Raw genomic sequence first — 7926 nt, 5'->3', positions numbered from 1 at the left:
GGTGACACATAATATGTCTGATTAGTAGATCCAGTGCAATCCGGAAAAAATAAAAAGATGATTGCACTATCATTTTTATAGCTTAATTTTGCACATTGCGAATTCCAAGCGCTTTAAGCAAGGAATCAAATCTAAGGATATCCAGGGGATTTGTGAAAATATCAGCCCACTGATTGACTGTGGACACATAGTCTATGGTCACACGTTTCTTTTCTACTAAATTCCTGATGAAATGAAGTCGTATATCTACATGTTTTGTCCTAGAATGCTGAACATGATTTATTGAAATATTTATGGCACTCTCATTATCACAAAAGACATGCAACTCTTTTTCACGAAAGTCATAGTTATTTAACAAAAGAAAGTTAGGATTCCGGTGAAGATTCTGATGACTCAGATCTAGTTGGATGTACGACAGTAAAGGTAGCATAAGTCTACTCAGAAAGAGATTGGTGGCCTCTCGAAGCGTATGACTCATCCTCAAGACCATAATTTCTCTCAAACTTCCTTTGAGGCCGGCGAAGCTGCACATGGGCGCTGAAAGTAGCTTCTTCAATTGCGACATGGTCTTTACCACCAACGTCTTCTGCCTTAGACATGGAAGGATCACTTTCAGCCAGAATATTGTCCAGCGGATCAGAGACAACACCTTATTTGGAACATAGGGCTGATGACTGCACATGTGTGACTGTGGGCTCCAAATTTGTGGCCACGAGAGAGATGGGAACTACATAGACCATTGTTGTTGTCACAGACTTTGACATTTTTCCAGACTTCTTGTCGGACAACGATGCACAGTTGTTTGTGCTTCTTCATTTCAGACCCCTCGACCGATTTTTCTCTTTCCATAGTAAATCTGTGGAGCACATAAACGAGAAGAGACGAGTAGCTTTTGAAAAACATAGAGAGATATTGGAGAGAGAGGTCGAGTAGAAGAAATATTGAGAAATCCTAGAATCCCTAAAGATAGGATATAAACAAATCCCACAAACATCATGATTAAACAGAAGTATATTCCCACACGCTTCTTCAGAGATTCGAACAGATCACGTATCAAGACAGCCATGTGTCTACAGTCAGCCAGAGGCCATAATAAACTCAGAAACCCTAGATTTCCAGAGATGTGAATAAAAATAAAACAAAATCAAGAAGAAGTATATATATATATATATATATATATATATATATATATAGGGATATTCCAGCAGTATGTAGAACCCAAATTTTACAAGGAAAGAAAACCAAAGAGGTCACAAGAGAAAAAATGTAGAGTGCCTTGTTTTCATGGATTAACCAAAAGAACTTAGAGCAAGACACGATAGAATGCCACCAACATGCTCTTGGATGCACGATATACCTACAGCCCCATGACAATACTCAAGAAATCATAAATTACGTATTTTAATGGGTTTATGAATGCATATGTGATTAGCACAACAATTCGATCGTGAACTTCAAGAAGAATTTCACTAATACTTACCAGAACAACATCCCAAAAAAATCACACCTTCTTTTTTTATTAATATTATTATTATTATTTTTGGCAAAAATCTGTAGATTTTTTTTTTTTTTTTTTTTTTGTGATTTGTTGACATGAAGTTCAACCAAATATTAGGAGAACAAACTTCTTAAGAATTCACATAGCTTTTAATTATAAGTCGGGAATGCATATGCAAATGACATAATTCTTCATATAGGAGTATGATCTTTGAGATGAATGAGGCCATAGACATTGATCACTCCCGATAGAGGGGGCAACACACTTCTATCGGAACTTACCACGGAAACAAAAGGTTAATCCACAAAAACAAGCAAACCACATTTAGTCAAAATGATAACTCCATGACTACTATTCCAAGCAAAACAAGGATTAACATAAGCTGTGCGATGTTATCACATGGTGACACATAATATGTCCGATTAGTAGATCAAGTGCAGTCCGGACCTAATTAGAAGATGATTTCACTATAATTTTTATAGCTGAATTTTGTATATTGAAAATTCCAAGCGATTTACGCAAGGAATCAAATCGAAGCGAATCCAGGGGCTCTATGAAACTATCAGCCAACTGATTGTCTATGGGCACATAATCTATGGTCACACGTTTATGTTCTATTAAATTCCTGACGAAATGATGACGAACATCTATATGTTTTGTCCTAGAATGCAGGAAGCAAAGACGTTTGTTTCCAGAAATGCCTCCTTTCTAGAAAGGGAGTTTCTATCCGATAGAAAAGGCAACATGATAGAACTTGAAGTAGTTCAAGAACCGCGAAGTGAAGTTCAAGCACAAGAACAAGTAATAGAACCAATACAACAATCCACTAACATACCTCCTAAACCTTAAGTGCGTGGATCCGAAAGAGTTTGGAAAATGCCGGATAGATTATTCCTCCTTGAAAATGATGAAGATCATGTTGATCTTGGACAAGATCCAAGAACATACAATGAGGCCGTATCGGATGCGGACATGGGACATTGGCTAACTGCCATGAAATCCGAAATGGACTCCATGTACTCCAACAAGGTGTGGACCTTGGTAGATCCACCTAAGGGAATAGTTCCCATAGGCTGTAAGTGGATCTATAAGAAGAAAATTGGAATAGATGGAAAGGTATCGACCAATAAATCTAGATTGGTAGCGAAAGGATATACTCAAAGGCAAGGTGTTGACTATGAGCAAACCTTTTCACCATTCGCGATGCTGAAGTCCATTAGGATTTTGCTGGCCAGAGTTGCGTGGTACGACTACGAGATATGGCAAATGGATGTGAAGACCGCTTTCCTTAATGGAGACGATGAGGATGAAATTTATATGGTGCAACCGGAAGGCTTCATATCTTCTAGATGTTAACAAAAGGTTTGCAAACTTCAGCGATCCATTTATGGATTGAAACAAACATCCCATAGTTGGAACATTAGATTCGACTCAACTATCAAAGAGTTTGATTTTGCGAAGAACCCGGAGGAACCTTGTGTATACAGTGATAATTTTGGTGCTTTATGTTGATGACATTGTACTCATTGGGAATGACGTAGAAATGTTGCAACAAACGAAAGTATGGTTTTCCACACGTTTCTCAATGAATGATTTGGGAGAAGCATCTTACGTATTATGAATACGTATCTATAAAGATAGAGCAAGAAAGATACTTGGTTTATCATAAAGCATGTACATAGACACCGTTATGAAATTGTTTAGTATGGAAGAATCCAAGAAGGGATTCTTGCCAATGTCCCATGGGGTTCGTCTCTCGAAATCCATGTGTCCTCAGAGACCCAGTGAAATTGAGGAGATGAAAAGGACATCTTATGCTTCTTCCGTAGGAAGCATAATGTATGGCATGCTGTGTACAAGACCCGTTATTGCGTATGTTGTGAGTGTCACAAGCCGATATCAGTCTAACCCCGGTCCAACTCACTGGAAGGCCGTGAAAGATATCCTCAAGTACTTACGAAGGACTAAGGATATATTTTTGGTCTATAGGGGTGCCGAGTTGAAATTGGAGGGCTTTACCGACTCTTGTTTTCAATCAGATGTGGATAACTCAATGTCGAACTCGTGATTTATATTCACGCTTAATGGTGGTGCCCCGTGTTGCAAGAGTTCAATGAAAAGCATGACGGCCGATTCCACTACCGAAGCTGAATACATTGCGGCATCCGAAGCTGCAAAAGAAGGGACTTGGATAAGGAAATTCATCCAAGAGTTGGGTGTCATTCCTAATGCTAAAGATCCAGTACCGTTGTACTGTGATAACACCGGAGCCGTGGCGCAAGCTAAGGAGCCGAGACCTCATCAGAAGTCCAAGCATATTCTGAGGAAGTATCATGTTATCCGAGAGATCATTGATAGAGGTGAAGTTAAAGTAGAAAGAGTCACCTCGGAAGAGAACGTTGCAGACCCCTTCACGAAGCCTTTACCAAGATCGTTCCACGAGAAACATCGAGAGTCGATGGGATTGCAATTCATGGGTAGTTGGCTTTCGGTCAAGTGGGAGATTGTTAAAGTAGGTGACCAACAAGCCAACTTGTGGTTGTGGTCTTTCCATTTATTCTTGTATTAAATAAACCTTTTTCGTATTAATGATAAAAAAACCTTGGCATTCTATATCTTTATCCCTTTGTCTCAAACATAGATATAGTCCTTACAGTTATTACAAGTACTAGTAATTGAGCTTTAGGAACGTGAGATATTTACTTTAGCATTATAACAGTTAAACGTATTCCTAGTCGACGGGTTACGCCACCAATGAGGATATCGGTCTTTCCCAATAAGAGACTAGCACTTAGTGTATGTGTACTACATCTCATCAGTAAACGGTATTGTGATATCGGCATGCATAAGTGGGTGCTTGTAAGTTGACGAGTTAACTGAACTCCCTCGCCCTAAAAATATCTAAGTGATTCTCACTAAACGAGTAGAGATGTCTATGGTATAGTTGTACACCATTAGTCCTTATGACCTAGACATCACCGTGACTTCACTAGAGGACTAGCAGTATCGTGTCCTGTCCCTGAGTTCCACCGAGGACCGCCCCAAGGGCCAGTGTTCGTGGCAGTCCGAAATCTAGTGAGAGGTCTGTGTATTGTAGTCGGGGATTCGATCGCTAGAATAGTCGTGGATGTCATGTGTGTTTTTAAAGTTTGTTATCTCTAAGTGATGACTAGAGAATTCGATTAGAGAATCTCTAAGTTTGTAATCTCTTGGGCCAGAGCTGACTAAGTGATGATTAGAGAATTCAATTCTCTAACTCATGCACGTATCGATTACAACAGTTAAAACGATTGCATAGTCATTGAACAACTAAGGGGGTCTCGATGAACCAATGCCTCTTGTTCAATCGGGACATATGAATCGAAGGGACCGTACTGTACGTTAACTATATCGAAAGGTTCTTGCAGGAACTTCATTTGTATCTTGGGAATCATGACGCGTAGTTGCTAGACTCCAATCTTGATTCGTTAGGTGATTAAGCTGAAACGAGCTTCATCTTAATCGTTACTCTAAGGGACGAGTTTTGACCACAAAGGGTTGTGGACCCACGGCTAGCTTATACCTAAACCATAGAGGGTTACACTGCTCGTGCACTTGAGATCTTTGAATAAACGGTCAGAGATAAAAATGTTTTATCTTTGCATGGCTGGAAGTCAATTTTATTGAGTCCAACATTCAAATTTTGGAATTATGAATGAGAATAAGAAAAGGAAAAAAATAGGCGAACATCTAGGTGAACTTTCTAAATCAGGAAGTTTCCAAATTTAGAAAGTGCACTGAATTAGGGTTTCCACTTTTAGAAAGTTGGAAATCGAGAATTGGCACTCGTAATTTAGGGTTTCCTTATATTCTAACTTTTGCGTGTCTAGTTCCACGTATTTAGTAGATCGATCCATACGAGGTGAAATCCGAGAGGCGGAAGATCGAAGATTCGAAGAACCGAGGAGCAGCACCGATCCGACGACGCACGCGCTCCCACGGGCCCCCCGAAGACAACGCATGATCCACAGGCGCCGCCGCCGCCGCTGTTTCGCCGGCGCCTCTCCCCGACTGCACGGATTGGTTTCCGTGGCAGTCTTGCTTCGATTCGTGCGTCAACCTCACGCTTGAGGAGGTAAATTCTCGAATCCGGTATTCGTTAGGTTTTCAATTTAATTAGATTAAATTATCCATGTTCGTAGTATGTTTCGTGAATAAATATGTATTTTATGTTTATAGGAAATTCATGATTTACTGCGAGCATGTTAAATTATTTACTGCGAGCATGCTAATTGATTTAATGTCGATTAAATTAATTCGCATGATTGTCGTTTAATTTTTGCTGGAAGCGCAAAGGTACGCAATTTTTATGGATGTAGAGACATTATTCTTAATATGCAAACCTGAGCCATTTCTTGTAGTAACATATTCATCTCCGTGGTAGGGCTGTTGGTGGGAGAAGTTCTCAACATTTGACGTGATTTGGGTATTGGCTGCACTATCCGCATACCAAACTTGGTTGTCATATTGAGCATTTATTTCAGCAACCATGGCAGCAAGTTGAGATGGAAGATGGCATCCCTGATAAGAATAATCAAACATGTGGTAACAGTTGATAGCCTTGTGGCTTGTTTTATCACAAATCTGACATTTTTATTTTTAAACGGGAGTAGAAACATCACCCGATTTTTGCGTTGGGGTCGGTAAAAGTGGCAAACGACTGTTAAAAGTAGCATGTAGTGATCTTTTTTGCTGCCCAAAATTGTTACCTTTAGGCAGAGGTTAATTTTTTTTTTTTTTTTGGCATTGAACTCCTCCCTTTGGCAGCAACCATAGCAAAGTGTGTATTGTTGAAAGAAGAAGAATGTTGAGCGTCAAGCATTGATTCGCATCCAAGTAACTCAACCACAAGATCTTCCAAAGTGAATTCCTTATCTCTGGACGCCAAATTGAATGAGTTGACAAAAGAGTTGTAAGAAGGATTGAGACCGGCAAGAATATATGAGATAAGGTCCTAGTCATCAATTCGCTTGTCTGCAGCAGCTAGTTCATTGGCAATGGATTTGATAGTGTCGATAAATTCATTGCATGAGCGGAACCCTTGAGAAATAGTTTGCAATTGGCGTTTAAGATGAGCCAATCGAGAACGAGATTGTGCCGAATACCGAGAGGCAAGGGCGGTCCAAACTTGCTTGGAGGTAGTATGACCATAAACTATTGAAACAACATTAACAGTTAAAGAAGCAAGGATTTAACTTAAAAGATGTTGGTCTCTCCTATACCAGATCTTATATGCTAGATTTGGAGATTGATCAACATGAATTAAGGGTGGGGTGGAATCTGAACCATCAACAAACCCCATAAGTTCGAAGCTTCGAAAGAGTGGAACAATTGGTGCAAGCTATTGAAGATAATTGGTGCCATCCATTTTATGTTCTATTTGGGAAGAGATATTTGGAAACGTGGGAATGAGTGAATGGTTGGTGGTTCCATTCGAGGTGTCGGAAGGGGTAGACATTTTGTTAAGAAAATATTTTGTGCGGAAGCATAAGTTCAGAATCAGGCTTGTGCCTAATATCTGGCTAATACCATGTAAGATTATAAGATGGAAGAAAAGATGTTTGGTAGTGCACACCAAAACAATAGATGTATATTGCTATTATATAGAGGATGAATACAATGGAGTAACTAATCGATAGACTCCAACCTTATATGACTTATCTAAACTATACATTTGAAAGTTTGAATGAAAAACTAATTATGCTAACAAAAGGGAATCTATGTTATATATTGCTACAAATCAACAATTTCTTTTATGGCATCCGTGATTTACTCCTAACAGTTTCTTGGAACTCCACGAAATAGGATTACGACTAAGATAAAAATGTAAGTACTAGTGGATGAGATATCATCTTTATTTCCTGCCTAATTAGCATCGGAGAAGGCAGAGAGTGATAGTGGAGAGTCACGATAGAGACATATGTCATAATCAGTAGTACCTGAAAGATAGCGCAAAAGGCGCTTATTGAATTCCAATGGTCGGTGCTTGGACGATGAATGTACTGGGATAGATTGTTTACTGCAAAAGCTATTTATGGCCGAGTAAGAGACAAGTATTGTAAGGTACCCACGAGGGCTCTATATTCCGTTAGATCAGTAAGAATAGTGCCTGAGTGAAGCATAAGTGTTGGACAGATGAGGAGAGGGGTGAGTATTGTTGGGAATCGGAAACGTGTACGCAGCGGAAAACAAAAAATTTATGCGAATTAAACAAATTTAAAACACATAAACACATGTTCGATAATAGAAAACAATTAATTGCGTACCTTTGCGCTTCCAGCGAAATTAAAAACAACATACATGCTTGATTACTTAATCGAAATTAAATCAACTCGCATGCTCACGTTTAAATCAAATAATCATGCTCGTAGTAATTAAACATTTTCATG

At 39.2% G+C, this 7926-nt stretch overlaps 1 pseudogene; it reads left to right on the top strand.

Annotated features, from left to right (window-relative positions):
• Positions 1-3296: 3296 nt before the first annotated feature.
• Positions 3297-6093, top strand: LOC148765165 (secreted RxLR effector protein 161 pseudogene; annotated as a pseudogene).
• The last annotated feature ends 1833 nt before the right edge of the window (positions 6094-7926 follow it).

Source organism: Erythranthe guttata, chromosome 14 (assembly GCF_056151865.1).
Source record: "Erythranthe guttata isolate IM_541 chromosome 14, IM_541, whole genome shotgun sequence".
In the NCBI taxonomy this organism is placed as follows: domain Eukaryota; kingdom Viridiplantae; phylum Streptophyta; class Magnoliopsida; order Lamiales; family Phrymaceae; genus Erythranthe; species Erythranthe guttata.
Note: the sequence above shows the minus strand (reverse complement) of the source record. Positions and strands in the feature narration are given on the sequence as shown.